The 16,728-nt window shown below is 39.4% G+C and overlaps 1 pseudogene; it reads left to right on the forward strand.

Annotated features, from left to right (window-relative positions):
* The first annotated feature begins 2,355 nt into the window (after nucleotides 1–2,355).
* Nucleotides 2,356–3,482, forward strand: LOC100355496 (NIF3-like protein 1 pseudogene; annotated as a pseudogene).
* The last annotated feature ends 13,246 nt before the right edge of the window (nucleotides 3,483–16,728 follow it).

Raw genomic sequence — 16,728 nt, forward strand, 5'->3', positions numbered from 1 at the left:
CAATTTAATCCCATCAAGGTGGCATGTACCAATGCCATCTCACTAGTCCAAGTGATCAATTTCAGTTCGCAATTGATCATAATGAAAGGACTAAGAGTCAAAGGGAGCACATAAGCAAGTCTAGTACCTGCTAACACTAACCGATAGAATAAATAAAGGGGAGAGTGATCCAACATGGGAAGTGAGATACTCAGCAGACTCATAGAATGGCAGATGCCCTAAATAGCACTCTGGCCTCAGAATCAGCCCTAAAGGCACTCGGATCTGGCTGAAAAGCCCATGAGAGTATTTCAGGCATGGAAAGCCAAGACACTCTGGCAAAAGATCTCTGTGAGTGAGATCTCAGTGGAAAGAACAGGTCTTCAAAGAAGGAGGTACCTTTCTCTGAAGGGAGGAGAGAACCTCCACTCTGACTATGACCTTGTCTAAACAAGATAAGAGTCGGAGAACTCAAGGGGCTTCCATAGCCTTGGAAACTCATGACTGGTGCATAGGGAGATTACTGATGCCATAGACAGGAGTGTCAATTGGTAAAGTCAACAACAGGAGTCACTGTGCACTTACTCCTCATGTAGGATCTCTGTCCTTAATGTGCTGTGCATTGAGATTTAATGCTATAATGAGTACTCAAATAATATATTTCACTTTGTGTTTCTATGGGGGTGCAAACTGTTGAAATCTTTACTTAATGCATACTAAACTGATCCTCTGTAAAAAAAAAAAAAAAAAAAAAAAAAAAAAAAAAAAAGAAAAGAAACTATCAACTCCCAACTTGACTCTCACTGGGATTAAACATGACAATAGGTCTGATCTGATTTCATCATCATTAAAAAAAATCATCTATTATTTTTCACTTTATGTTTCTGTGTGGGAGCAAACTGTTGAAAGCCTTACTTAATGTATACTAAGCTGATCTTCTGTATATTAAGATAATCGAAAATGAATCTTGATGTGAATGGAAGGGGAGAGGGAGTGGGAAAGGGGAGGGTTGTGGGTGGGAGGGACGGTATGGGGGGTAAGCCATTGTAATCCATAAATCGTACTTTGGAAATTTATATTCATTATATAAAAGTTAAAAATAAATAAAAAATAAATAAAAAATTAAAAAAAAAAAAAAAAAAGAGTGAATACAAGAGCCAGAAATGTAGTCCCAGTCTCTCACAGGTGTGATAGAAGCCTAATTAATTGATTCTGGAAGTCACACCCAGGTACTGTAAAGTAGAACTAGGGTATCTTAATAGGCATCATAGGCCAGCACCGCAGCTCACTAGGCTAATCCTCAGCCTGTGCCACCAGTACTCCAGGTTCTAGTCCTGGTTGGGGTGCCGGTTCTGTCCCGGTTGCTCCTCTTGCAGTTCAGCTCTCTGCTGTAGCTCAGGAAGGCAGTGGAGGATGGTTCAAGTGCTTGGGCCCCTGCACCCACATGGGAGACCAGGAGGAAGCACCTGGCTCCTGGTTTCAGATTGGCACAGTGTGAGGACTGTAGTGGCCATTTGTGGGTGAACCAATGGGAGGAAAACCTTTCTCTCTGTCTCTCTCTCCTACTGTCTAAGCCTGCTTGTCAAAAAAAAATAGGCATCATAACCACTACACTAAATGCATAATGCCCATTTAAATATTTTTCTTTGTCATATTTGAAAGTACTATATATGATTTTCCCCTGATAATTCCTCTCTGTTTCTATCAGAACTCCACGGATGGTTTCTTGTATTTTCCTCCTGAAACCATTTGCATTCTCCTTAACATTACCCATCTAGTTATTCCCTCTAAAATCCCATTCTTTCCAATCTCTGATTCTGCCTGACTAATTTTGCCATCTGTAATCAGACACTTCTCTTTCTAGAATGAATGTCTTCCATGACCTTTAGATTATAGTTTCTTCTCCATGTTGAATGCGTCTTGGTAGTTGTTCAAATAATACCTCACACTTGACTAATCTCAAATGAAACCTGCAGCACTCATTCTTTTTTATTTGTATATGGTAGTAGTACAAGCCAGCCATGAGTTAAATCAACATAATGGGATTTTTGTTGGACTCCTCATTATCCATCAGGTCTAATTTCAGATCTTTCTGTTTCTTTGCCTTTAAATTTGTAATCTTGGTTTTTCATTACTTGATTTTATTTTTACACTAGGTGGACAGAAAGCAATCCTCCTTAATAAAGTTGACAATTAGCTTCACTCAGAACATTTTTGGCAATGCACGTTAAAAAATTCATCTTACAACTTGTTCTGAAATCCAAATATACAACAACTTGAAAAATGATATTTAGAAAACAAAAGCCAATGTAAAAAGACAGATTAAAGGCTATGGAGATGTACCTGGACTCAAATTGAGTTTTGCCCAATTGCTGTATGTTGTCATCTTGCTTACGCCTGGTCCCCATCACAGTCTGGTTTATCCAATCTCTGAACTGCAATTCCTCCTGTTCCGTTATGGGTCTGAAGACTCTCATTTCCTCCTTGAATGACTTTGCATCCCTGTCTTCTGCTGAGAGTTGGGACAATGTTGGATTGCTGGTGGAACCAAGCCCACCACAAACTATAAATACACTCTTCCTGACCAATGACTTGACTGATCAGGTGATGGAGGAGGCTCTGCATAAGAAGGCACATCTCATCTTTTCCTACCTTCCACCTATCTTCCTACACATAAAGCCTATTACCTGGATGTCCTGAGAGGAGCACCTGGTGTTCCGGGCTTTGGAGAACAGAGTTGGCATCTACTCTCTTCACACAGCCTATGATGCTGCACCCCAGGGATGGAAAAACTGGCTTTCCAAAGGGCTTGGAGCCTGCACATCCAGGTATATATATATCCTTCCAAAGCTATCCTATAGAGGGAACCACTGAGTACAATTCAACATTAAGCATACCCAAGATATGGACAAAGTTGTGTCTGCAGTGAGAGAAGCTGAAGGTGTTCCTGTTACTTCTTTTTCTGCTAGGATTGATGAGGAGAATAATAAGGATCAGCCTGAATTGTACTGAGAAGACTTTGATGCAGGTGGTGGCTCAGCTCTCTTAAAACGGATAACTTTACCAGAGAACTGATTCTGTCACTGCAGAAGCCTTTGCCCTACATACTGGAATGGGTGGATCATGCACCCTGGATGAATCTGTTGCCCTGGCAACCATGATTGAGAGAATCAAAAGAAACCTCAAACTAACTCATATTCAATTAGTTCATGGGGTAGGAAGGACCTTAGCATCATGAGTCAAAGCTGTGGCCCTGTGTGCTGGTTCTGGGAGCAGTGTCCTGCAGGGTGTGGAAGCAGACCTGTACCTCACAGGTGGGATGTCCCATCATGATGGTCTAGATGCTACTTCCTAAGGAATAAATGCCATCCTCTGTGAACACAGTAACACTGAATGAGGCTTTCTTTCTGACCTTTGTGATATGCTGGGTGGGTGCCCACTTGGAGAATCAGATTAATATTATCCTGTCAGAAGCAGATAGGGATCTTCTTTGTGTGGTATAAGGCATACAGAAACATCAAGGTGATACAACCTACAGATTGCATTTCCACTCCTGTGGATGTGTAACATGAGTCAGTGGAATCAATATATCTTTCTAGAAGAGTATCTTAAGATGTATGAGGATGCTTCAAAAAAGTTCATGGAAATGTTTATTTTGAGAAAACTGCATAGATTTAAAAAATTCACAAAATAAAAACTTTTAACTCCATTTTCTGCAAACCTTTTGAACATCCCTTATATTATCTTTCTAGTTTATCTGATTCAACAAATGTTTTCTAGTTCATAATGAAATAACTGAACTACTATAATGAAGAGCAAATAATAAGAAAGATCAACTAAAATCAGTTTACTAAAGTTTCTGGGGAAGTAACCAAGTAATTCTTTACTTAGTTTAATTATAGTTGGGATATGTTAACCTAGATATCTCCGCCATTGGTTAGTTTTAAAATGTCCTTTATAAACTTGGAATTGAACACCTATTTTTAGGCAGTAGCCAGTTTGGGATGATATGGTCTGTCTCTGTGTCCAGTTCTGCAGAACTGTCGCTCCCCCTCTTCGTGGAGGAACGACACAGGACCCTGCGCTGTTCTTTTGTCTGCTCGGCCCTCCCCGGGTTTGCTGCTGGTTCTTCCCGGGTTGGCTACCATCCCTTCCACCTCCGTGGAAGGGCGGTTCCCCCTGGCCACTTTCCCCACTTCCGCAGGGGAGCGGCACACCACCGGCCGGCTCTCTTGGGGGCTGCACAGGTGTTCCTTCAGATAGATGTTCCCCTTAGATGTTCCTGGTGCATGCTGTCTCTCTCCTCCTTTATAGTCCTCTTCCACCAATCCCAACTCAGCTGCCCACACACCGAGTATGCTGCTCTCCTCCAATCAGGAGCAGGATCAGCTCCTGGAGGTCATCACTCAAGTTGGCAAGAGGCAGCTGCGTGGAAGCTGTTTTCTCCTCTCCCAGCGCCATATTGTGGTAGAGCAGATGCATAGAATAAGTCTTAATTCCAGTAACTTAGTCTAGTCCAGGTTGCTCCCCACAGATCCCCCTTTCTTTTTATTTTTGGCGTTGATACGTGCCTGTCTTTGGTGCCCCATGGCACACACTCTGCTCTGCTTGCTAGAGTTGCCCACAGGTGCTTACAAGCCCTACCAATCAGGCAAACTGAATCCGGGTCCTCTCTTCGCCATGTTGTGAGGAGGTTTTTAGGCGCTGATGCATGCCTGTGTTCCGTGCCCTGCAGCGCATGCTCTGCTCTGCTAGAACTGCCTGCAGGTGCTCACCACCTCCCTAATCAGGCAGACTGAATCCAAGCTCTCTCATTGCCATGTTGAGGGGAGGCCTTATTTTTCTCTATTTCTCTACCTCCGGGCATTCCTATCTCTCCTATTTTACTTCTATCTGCCAGCATTCCTATTTCTCTCATTTTACTTCTAAACTTCTGTTTCTCTTATCCCTGCAGCTTCCCGGCGCCCGCCCCGAGGCTGCTTCTCAGAAACTATCAACTCCCAACTTGACTCTCACTGGGATTAAACATGACAATAGGTCTGATCTGATTTCATCATCATTAAAAAAAATCATCTATTATTTTTCACTTTATGTTTCTGTGTGGGAGCAAACTGTTGAAAGCCTTACTTAATGTATACTAAGCTGATCTTCTGTATATTAAGATAATCGAAAATGAATCTTGATGTGAATGGAAGGGGAGAGGGAGTGGGAAAGGGGAGGGTTGTGGGTGGGAGGGACGGTATGGGGGGGAAGCCATTGTAATCCATAAATCGTACTTTGGAAATTTATATTCATTATATAAAAGTTAAAAAAAAATAAAAAATAAATAAAAAATTAAAAAAAAAAAAAAAAAAAAAAAAAAAAAACCGTAAAGTCCATAGAGAATGTCCAGAAAACACAAACACACACAGAGGCTGTAGCAAGATCTGGGATTGAGATAGCTACAAATCACCAGATAGTTTTGTTTTCATCCAGGAGTATCTGGACAAATTGTTGTATTTTTGAAGTATAATTTAATCAAAAAATCACCGTGAAAGTGGTTTTGGAGAAAAGCACAATCTTTCTGTTCAGCGAATGAATCCAATGTCATGTTTACAAATACAAATATCATCTTATCTCAGATTTCTGGAGCTTACTTCCTAGAACTGCACTGTGTGGAGGATTTGACTCCAGGTGGAACCAATTAGCGTTTGCCAGCTGAAAACAAAAAGGGTCCTGCTAAAATGCATTCAAAACCTTAAAGTCCATAGAGAATGTCCAGAAAACACAGACACACACAGAGGCTGTAGCAAGATCTGGGATTGAGATAGCTACAAATCACCAGATAGTTTTGTTTTCATCCAGGAGTATCTGGACAAATTGTTGTAGCTTTGAAGTGAAATTTAACAAAAAATCACCGTGAAAGTGGTTTTGGAGAAAAGCACAATCTTTCTGTTCAGCAAATGAATCCAATGTCATGTTTACAAATACAAATATCATGTTTTCTCAGGTTTCTGGAGATTTCTTCCTAGAAAACTCGAATGTGTGGCGGATTTGACTCCAGGTGGAACCAATTAGTGTTTGCCAGCAGAAAACAAAAAGGGTCCTGCTAAAATGCATTCAAAACCTTAAAGTCCATAGAGAATGTCCAGAAAACACAAACACACACAGAGGCTGTAGCAAGATCTGGGATTTAGATATCCACCACACACCAGATAGTTTTGTTTTCATCCAGGAGTATCTGGACAAATTGTTGTAGTTTTGAAGTGAAATTTAACCAAAAAATCACTGTGAAAGTGGTTTTGGAGAAAAGCACAATCTTTCTGTTCAGCAAATGAATCCAATGTCATGTTTACAAATACAAATATCATGTTTTCTCAGGTTTCTGGAGCTTTCTTCCTAGAAAACTCGAATGTGTGGAGGATTTGACTCCAGGTGGAACCAATTAGCGTTTGCCAGCAGAAAACAAAAAGGGTCCTGCTAAAATGCATTCAAAACCTTAAAGTCCATAGAGAATGTCCAGAAAACACAGACACACACAGAGGCTATAGCAAGATCTGGGATTGAGTTAGCCACAACACACCAGATAGTTTTGTTTTCATCCAGGAGTATCTGGACAAATTGTTGTATTTTTGAAGTATAATTTAATCAAAAAACATCGTGAAATTGGTTTTGGAGAAAAGCACAATCTTTCTATTCAGCAAATGAATCCAATGTCATGTTTACAAATACAAATATCATGTTTTCTCAGGTTTCTGGAGCTTTCTTCCTAGAAAACTCGAATGTGTGGAGGATTTGACTCCAGGTGGAACCAATTAGTGTTTGCCAGCTGAAAACAAAAAGGGTCCTGCTAAAATGCATTCAAAACCTTAAAGTCCATAGAGAATGTCCAAAACACACAGACACACACAGAGGCTGTAGGAAGATCTGGGATTGAGATAGCCACAACACACCAGATAGTTTTGTTTTCATCCAGGAGTATCTAGACAAATTGTTGTGGATTTCGGATGAAATTTAACCAAAAATCACCGTGAAAGTGGTTTTGGAGAAAAGTACAATCTTCTTGTTCTGCAAATGCATCCAATGTCATGTTTACAAATACAAATATCATGTTTTCTCAGGTTTCTGGAGCTTTCTTCCTAGAAAACTCGAATGTGTGGTGTATTTGACTACGGATGGAACCAATTAGCGTTTGGCTGTTAAAAACAAAAACTTACATGCTAAAATGCATTAAATATCGTAAAGTCCACAGAGAATGTCCAGAAAACACAAACACACACAGAGGCTGTAGCAAGATCTGGGATTGAGATAGCTAAAAATCACCAGATAGTTTTGTTTTCATCCAGGAGTATCTGGACAAATTGTTGTGGATTTCGGGTGAAATTTAACCAAAAATCACCGTGAAAGTGGTTTTGGAGAAAAGCACAATCTTTCTGTTCAGCAAATGAATCCAATGTCATGTTTACAAATACAAATATCATGTTTTCTCAGGTTTCTGTAGCTTTCTTCCTAGAAAACTCGAATGTGTGGAGGATGGGACTCCAGGTGGAACCAATTAGCGTTTGCCAGCAGAAAACAAAAAGGGTCCTGCTAAAATGCATTCAAAACCGTAAAGTCCATAGAGAATGTCCAGAAAACACAAACACACACAGAGGCTGTAGCAAGATCTGGGATTGAGATATCCACCACACACCAGATAGTTTTGTTTTCATCCAGGAGTATCTAGACAAATTGTTGTGGATTTCGGGTGAAATTTAACCAAAAATCACTGTGAAAGTGGTTTTGGAGAAAAGCACAATCTTCCTGTTTGGGAAATGTATCCAATGTCATGTTTACAGAAAGAAATATCATGGTTTCTCAGGTTTCTGGAGATTTCTTCCTAGAAAACTCGAATATGTGGAGGATTTGACTCCAGGTGGAACCAATTAGCGTTTGCCAGCAGAAAACAAAAAGGGTCCTGCTAAAATGCATTCAAAACCGTAAAGTCCATAGAGAATGTCCAGAAAACACAAACACACACAGAGGCTGTAGCAAGATCTGGGATTGAGATAGCTAAAAATCACCAGACAGTTTTGTTTTCATCCAGGAGTATCTGGACAAATTGTTGTATTTTTGAAGTATAATTTAATCAAAAAACATCGTGAAATTGGTTTTGGAGAAAAGCACAATCTTTCTGTTCAGCAAATGAATCCAATGTCATGTTTACAAATACAAATATCATGTTTTCTCAGGTTTCTGGAGCTTTCTTCCTAGAAAACTGCACTGTGTGGAGGATTTGACTCCAGGTGGAACCAATTAGCGTTTGCCAGCAGAAAACAAAAAGGGTCCTGCTAAAATGCATTCAAAACCGTAAAGTCCATAGAGAATGTCCAGAACACACAAACACACACAGAGGCTGTAGCAAGATCTGGGATTGAGATAGCTAAAAATCACCAGATAGTTTTGTTTTCATCCAGGAGTATGTGGAAAAATTGTTGTTTATTTCGGGTGAAATTTAACCAAAAATCACCGTGAAAGTGGTTTTGGAGAAAAGCATTATCTTCCTGTTTGGCAATGCATCCAATGTCATGTTTACAGAAAGAAATATCATGTTTTCTCAGGTTTCTGGAGCTTACTTCCTAGAAAACTCCAATAGGTGGAGGATTTGACTCCAGGTGGAACCAATTAACGTTTGCCAGCTGAAAACAAAAAGGGTCCTGCTAAAATGCATTCAAAACCGTAAAGTCCATAGAGAATATCCAGAAAACACAAACAAACACAGAGGCTGTAGCAAGATCTGGGATTGAGATAGCTAAAAATCACCAGATAGTTTTGTTTTCATCCAGGAGTATCTGGACAAATTGTTGTGGATTTCGGATGAAATTTAACCAAAAATCACCGTGAAAGTGGTTTTGGAGAAAAGCACAATCTTCTTGTTCTGCAAATGCATGCAATGTCATGTTTACAAATACAAATATCATGTTTTCTCAGGTTTCTGGAGCTTTCTTCCTAGAAAACTCGAATGTGTGGAGGATGGGACTCCAGGTGGAACCAATTAGCGTTTGCCAGCAGAAAACAAAAAGGGTCCTGCTAAAATGCATTCAAAACCGTAAAGTCCATAGAGAATGTCCAGAAAACACAGACACACACAGAGGCTGTAGGAAGATGTGGGATTGAGATAGCTAAAAATCACCAGATAGTTTTGTTTTCATCCAGGAGTATCTGGACAAATTGTTGTGGATTTCGGGTGAAATTTAACCAAAAATCACCGTGAAAGTGGTTTTGGAGAAAAGCACAATCTTTCTGTTCAGCAAATGAATCCAATGTCATGTTTACAAATACAAATATCATCTTATCTCAGGTTTCTGTAGCTTTCTTCCTAGAAAACTCGAATGTGTGGCGGATTTGACTCCAGGTGGAACCAATTAGCGTTTGCCAGCAGAAAACAAAAAGGGTCCTGCTAAAATGCATTCAAAACCTTAAAGTCCATAGAGAATGTCCAGAAAACACAAACACACACAGAGGCTGTAGCAAGATCTGGGATTGAGATAGCTACAAATCACCAGATAGTTTTGTTTTCATCCAGGAGTATCTGGACAAATTGTTGTAGTTTTGAAGTGAAATTTAACCAAAAAATCACTGTGAAAGTGGTTTTGGAGAAAAGCACAATCTTTCTGTTCAGCGAATGAATCCAATGTCATGTTTACAAATACAAATATCATGTTTTCTCAGGTTTCTGGAGCTTTCTTCCTAGAAAACTGCACTGTGTGGAGGATTTGACTCCAGGTGGAACCAATTAGCGTTTGCCAGCAGAAAACAAAAAGGGTCCTGCTAAAATGCATTCAAAACCGTAAAGTCCATAGAGAATGTCCAGAAAACACAAACACACACAGAGGCTGTAGCAAGATCTGGGATTGAGATAGCTAAAAATCACCAGATAGTTTTGTTTTCATCCAGGAGTATCTGGACAAATTGTTGTAGCTTTGAAGTGAAATTTAACCAAAAAATCACTGTGAAAGTGGTTTGGAGAAAAGCACAATCTTTCTGTTCAGCGAATGAATCCAATGTCATGTTTACAAATACAAATATCATGTTTTCTCAGAGGTCTGGAGCTTTCTTCATAGAAAACTGCACTGTGTGGAGGATTTGTCTCCAGGTGGAACCAATTAGTGTTTGCCAGCAGAAAACAAAAAGGGTCCTGCTAAAATGCATTCAAAACCTTAAAGTCCATAGAGAATGTCCAGAACACACAGACACACACAGAGGCTATAGCAAGATCTGGGATTGAGATAGCTAAAAATCACCAGATAGTTTTGTTTTCAGCCAGGAGTATCTGGACAAATTGTTGTGGATTTCGGGTGAAATTTAACCAAAAATCACCGTGAAAGTGGTTTTGGAGAAAAGCACAATCTTTCTGTTCAGCAAATGAATCCAATGTCATGTTTACAAATACAAATATCATGTTTTCTCAGGTTTCTGGAGCCTACTTCCTAGAACTGCACTGTGTGGAGGATTTGACTCCAGGTGGAACCAATTAGCGTTTGCCAGCAGAAAACAAAAAGGGTCCTGCTAAAATGCATTCAAAACCGTAAAGTCCATAGAGAATGTCCAGAAAACACAAACACACACAGAGGCTGTAGCAAGATCTGGGATTGAGATATCCACCACACACCAGATAGTTTTGTTTTCATCCAGGAGTATCTGGACAAATTGTTGTGGATTTCGGGTGAAATTTAACCAAAAATCACCGTGAAAGTGGTTTTGGAGAAAAGCACAATCTTCCTGTTTGGGAAATGTATCCAATGTCATGTTTACAGAAAGAAATATCATGGTTTCTCAGGTTTCTGGAGATTTCTTCCTAGAAAACTGCACTGTGTGGAGGATTTGACTCCAGGTGGAACCAATTAGCGTTTGCCAGCAGAAAACAAAAAGGGTCCTGCTAAAATGCATTCAAAACCGTAAAGTCCATAGAGAATGTCCAGAAAACACAAACACACACAGAGGCTGTAGCAAGATCTGGGATTGAGATAGCTACAAATCACCAGATAGTTTTGTTTTCATCCAGGAGTATCTGGACAAATTGTTGTATTTTTGAAGTATAATTTAATCAAAAAATCACCGTGAAAGTGGTTTTGGAGAAAAGCACAATCTTTCTGTTCAGCGAATGAATCCAATGTCATGTTTACAAATACAAATATCATCTTATCTCAGATTTCTGGAGCTTACTTCCTAGAACTGCACTGTGTGGAGGATTTGACTCCAGGTGGAACCAATTAGCGTTTGCCAGCTGAAAACAAAAAGGGTCCTGCTAAAATGCATTCAAAACCTTAAAGTCCATAGAGAATGTCCAGAAAACACAGACACACACAGAGGCTGTAGCAAGATCTGGGATTGAGATAGCTACAAATCACCAGATAGTTTTGTTTTCATCCAGGAGTATCTGGACAAATTGTTGTAGCTTTGAAGTGAAATTTAACCAAAAATCACCGTGAAAGTGGTTTTGGAGAAAAGCACAATCTTTCTGTTCAGCAAATGAATCCAATGTCATGTTTACAAATACAAATATCATGTTTTCTCAGGTTTCTGCAGCTTTCTTCCTGGAAAACTCGGATGTGTGGACAATTTGACTCAAGGTGGAACCAATTAGCGTTTGCCAGCAGAAAACAAAAAGGGTCCTGCTAAAATGCATTCTAAATCGTAAAGTCCATAGAGAATGTCCAGAAAACACAAACACACACAGAGGCTGTAGCAAGATCTGGGATTGAGATATCCACCACACACCAGATAGTTTTGTTTTCATCCAGGAGTATCTGGACAAATTGTTGTGGATTTCGGGTGAAATTTAACCAAAAATCACCGTGAAAGTGGTTTTGGAGAAAAGCACAATCTTCCTGTTTGGGAAATGTATCCAATGTCATGTTTACAGAAAGAAATATCATGGTTTCTCAGGTTTCTGGAGATTTCTTCCTAGAAAACTGCACTGTGTGGAGGATTTGACTCCAGGTGGAACCAATTAGCGTTTGCCAGCAGAAAACAAAAAGGGTCCTGCTAAAATGCATTCAAAACCGTAAAGTCCATAGAGAATGTCCAGAAAACACAAACACACACAGAGGCTGTAGCAAGATCTGGGATTGAGATAGCTACAAATCACCAGATAGTTTTGTTTTCATCCAGGAGTATCTGGACAAATTGTTGTATTTTTGAAGTATAATTTAATCAAAAAATCACCGTGAAAGTGGTTTTGGAGAAAAGCACAATCTTTCTGTTCAGCGAATGAATCCAATGTCATGTTTACAAATACAAATATCATGTTTTCTCAGGTTTCTGGAGCGTTCTTCCTAGAAAACTCGAATGTGTGGAGGATTTGACTCCAGGTGGAACCAATTAGCGTTTGCCAGCAGAAAAGAAAAAGGGTCCTGCTAAAATGCATTCAAAACCTTAAAGTCCATAGAGAATGTCCAGAAAACACAGACACACACAGAGGCTGTAGCAAGATCTGGGATTGAGATAGCTAAAAATCACCAGATAGTTTTGTTTTCATCCAGGAGTATCTGGACAAATTGTTGTAGCTTTGAAGTGAAATTTAACCAAAACATCACCGTGAAAGTGGTTTTGGAGAAAAGCACAATCTTTCTGTTCAGCAAATGAATCCAATGTCATGTTTACAAATACAAATATCATGTTTTCTCAGGTTTCTGGAGCTTTCTTCCTGGAAAACTCGGATGTGTGGAGAATTTGACTCCAGGTGGAACCAATTAGCGTTTGCCAGCAGAAAACAAAAAGGGTCCTGCTAAAATGCATTCAAAACGTTAAAGTCCATAGAGAATGTCCAGAAAACACAGATACACACAGAGGCTGTAGCAAGATCTGGGATTTAGATATCCACCACACACCAGATAGTTTTGTTTTCATCCAGGAGTATCTGGACAAATTGTTGTGGATTTCGGGTGAAATTTAACCAAAAATCACCGTGAAAGTGGTTTTGGAGAAAAGCACAATCTTCCTGTTCGGGAAATGTATCCAATGTTGTTTACAGAAAGAAATATCATGGTTTCTAGGGTTTCTGGAGCTTTCTTCCAAGAAAACTGCACTGTGTGGAGGATTTGACTCCAGGTGGAACCAATTAGCGTTTGCCAGCAGAAAACAAAATCTTACATGCTAAAATGCATTCAAAACCGTAAAGTCCATAGAGAATGTCCAGAAAACACAAACACACACAGAGGCTGTAGCAAGATCTGGGATTGAGATAGCTAAAAATCACCAGATAGTTTTGTTTTCATCCAGGAGTATCTGGACAAATTGTTGTATTTTTGAAGTATAATTTAATCAAAAAATCACCGTGAAAGTGGTTTTGGAGAAAAGCACAATCTTTCTGTTCAGCGAATGAATCCAATGTCATGTTTACAAATACAAATATCATCTTATCTCAGATTTCTGGAGCTTACTTCCTAGAACTGCACTGTGTGGAGGATTTGACTCCAGGTGGAACCAATTAGCGTTTGCCAGCTGAAAACAAAAAGGGTCCTGCTAAAATGCATTCAAAACCTTAAAGTCCATAGAGAATGTCCAGAAAACACAGACACACACAGAGGCTGTAGCAAGATCTGGGATTGAGATAGCTAAAAATCACCAGATAGTTTTGTTTTCATCCAGGAGTATCTGGACAAATTGTTGTAGCTTTGAAGTGAAATTTAACCAAAACATCACCGTGAAAGTGGTTTTGGAGAAAAGCACAATCTTTCTGTTCAGCAAATGAATCCAATGTCATGTTTACAAATACAAATATCATGTTTTCTCAGGTTTCTGGAGCTTTCTTCCTGGAAAACTCGGATGTGTGGAGAATTTGACTCCAGGTGGAACCAATTAGCGTTTGCCAGCAGAAAACAAAAAGGGTCCTGCTAAAATGCATTCTAAATCGTAAAGTCCATAGAGAATGCCCAGAAAACACAAACACACACAGAGGCTGTAGCAAGATCTGAGATTGAGATAGCTAAAAATCACCAGATAGTTTTGTTTTCATCCAGGAGTATCTGGACAAATTGTTGTAGCTTTGAAGTAAAATTTAACCAAAAAATCACTGTGAAAGTGGTTTGGAGAAAAGCACAATCTTTCTGTTCAGCGAATGAATCCAATGTCATGTTTACAAATACAAATATCATGTTTTCTCAGAGGTCTGGAGCGTTCTTCCTAGAAAACTCGAATGTGTGGAGGATTTGACTCCAGGTGGAACCAATTAGCGTTTGCCAGCAGAAAAGAAAAAGGGTCCTGCTAAAATGCATTCAAAACCTTAAAGTCCATAGAGAATATCCAGAAAACACAGACACACCCAGAGGCTGTAGCAAGATCTGGGATTTAGATATCCACCACACACCAGATAGTTTTGTTTTCATCCAGGAGTATCTGGACAAATTGTTGTGGATTTCAGGTGAAATTTAACCAAAAATCACCGTGAAAGTGGTTTTGGAGAAAAGCACAATCTTCCTGTTCGGGAAATGTATCCAATGTCATGTTTACAGAAAGAAATATCATGGTTTCTAGGGTTTCTGGAGCTTTCTTCCTAGAAAACTGCACTGTGTGGATGATTTGACTCCAGGTGGAACCAATTATCGTTTGCCAGCAGAAAACAAAATCTTACATGCTAAAATGCATTCAAAACCGTAAAGTCCATAGAGAATGTCCAGAAAACACAAACACACACAGAGGCTGTAGCAAGATCTGGGATTGAGATAGCTAAAAATCACCAGATAGTTTTGTTTTCATCCAGGAGTATCTGGACAAATTGTTGTCGCTTTGAAGTGAAATTTAACCAAAAAATCACTGTGAAAGTGGTTTGGAGAAAAGCACAATCTTTCTGTTCAGCGAATGAATCCAATGTCATGTTTACAAATACAAATATCATGTTTTCTCAGGTTTCTGTAGCTTTCTTCCTAGAAAACTCGAATGTGTGGAGGATGGGACTCCAGGTGGAACCAATTAGCGTTTGCCAGCAGAAAACAAAAAGGGTCCTGCTAAAATGCATTCAAAACCATAAAGTCCATAGAGAATGTCCAGAAAACACAAACACACACAGAGGCTGTAGCAAGATCTGGGATTGAGATATCCACCACACACCAGATAGTTTTGTTTTCATCCAGGAGTATCTGGACAAATTGTTGTGGATTTCGGGTGAAATTTAACCAAAAATCACCGTGAAAGTGGTTTTGGAGAAAAGCACAATCTTCCTGTTTGGGAAATGTATCCAATGTCATGTTTACAGAAAGAAATATCATGGTTTCTCAGGTTTCTGATTTCTTCCTAGAAAACTCGAATGTGTGGAGGATTTGACTCCAGGTGGAACCAATTAGCGTTTGCCAGCAGAAAACAAAAAGGGTCCTGCTAAAATGCATTCAAAACCGTAAAGTCCATAGAGAATGTCCAGAAAACACAAACACACACAGAGGCTGTAGCAAGATCTGGGATTGAGATAGCTAAAAATCACCAGATAGTTTTGTTTTCATCCAGGAGTATCTGGACAAATTGTTGTATTTTTGAAGTATAATTTAATCAAAAAATCACCGTGAAAGTGGTTTTGGAGAAAAGCACAATCTTTCTGTTCAGCGAATGAATCCAATGTCATGTTTACAAATACAAATATCATCTTATCTCAGATTTCTGGAGCTTACTTCCTAGAACTGCACTGTGTGGACGATTTGACTCCAGGTGGAACCAATTAGCGTTTGCCAGCTGAAAACAAAAAGGGTCCTGCTAAAATGCATTCAAAACCTTAAAGTCCATAGAGAATGTCCAGAAAACACAGACACACACAGAGGCTGTAGCAAGATCTTGGATTGAGATAGCTAAAAATCACCAGATAGTTTTGTTTTCATCCAGGAGTATCTGGACAAATTGTTGTAGCTTTGAAGTGAAATTTAACCAAAACATCACCGTGAAAGTGGTTTTGGAGAAAAGCACAATCTTTCTGTTCAGCAAATGAATCCAATGTCATGTTTACAAATACAAATATCATGTTTTCTCAGGTTTCTGCAGCTTTCTTCCTGGAAAACTCCGATGTGTGGAGAATTTGACTCAAGGTGGAACCAATTAGCGTTTGCCAGCAGAAAACAAAAAGGGTCCTGCTAAAATGCATTCTAAATCGTAAAGTCCATAGAGAATGCCCAGAAACACAAACACACACAGAGGCTGTAGCAAGATCTGGGATTGAGATAGCTAAAAATCACCAGATAGTTTTGTTTTCATCCAGGAGTATCTGGACAAATTGTTGTATTTTTGAAGTATAATTTAATCAAAAAATCACTGTGAAAGTGGTTTGGAGAAAAGCACAATCTTTCTGTTCAGCGAATGAATCCAATGTCATGTTTACAAATACAAATATCATGTTTTCTCAGGTTTCTGGAGCGTTCTTCCTAGAAAACTCGAATGTGTGGAGGATTTGACTCCAGGTGGAACCAATTAGCGTTTGCCAGCAGAAAAGAAAAAGGGTCCTGCTAAAATGCATTCAAAACCTTAAAGTCCATAGAGAATGTCCAGAAAACACAGACACACACAGAGGCTGTAGCAAGATCTGGGATTGAGATAGCTAAAAATCACCAGATAGTTTTGTTTTCATCCAGGAGTATCTGGACAAATTGTTGTAGCTTTGAAGTGAAATTTAACCAAAACATCACCGTGAAAGTGGTTTTGGAGAAAAGCACAATCTTTCTGTTCAGCAAATGAATCCAATGTCATGTTTACAAATACAAATATCATGTTTTCTCAGGTTTCTGGAGCTTTCTTCCTGGAAAACTCGGATGT

This window comes from Oryctolagus cuniculus, chromosome 1 (assembly GCF_051225735.1).
Source record: "Oryctolagus cuniculus isolate XC-2025 breed Fujian yellow rabbit chromosome 1, ASM5122573v1, whole genome shotgun sequence".
Lineage (NCBI taxonomy): Eukaryota > Metazoa > Chordata > Mammalia > Lagomorpha > Leporidae > Oryctolagus > Oryctolagus cuniculus.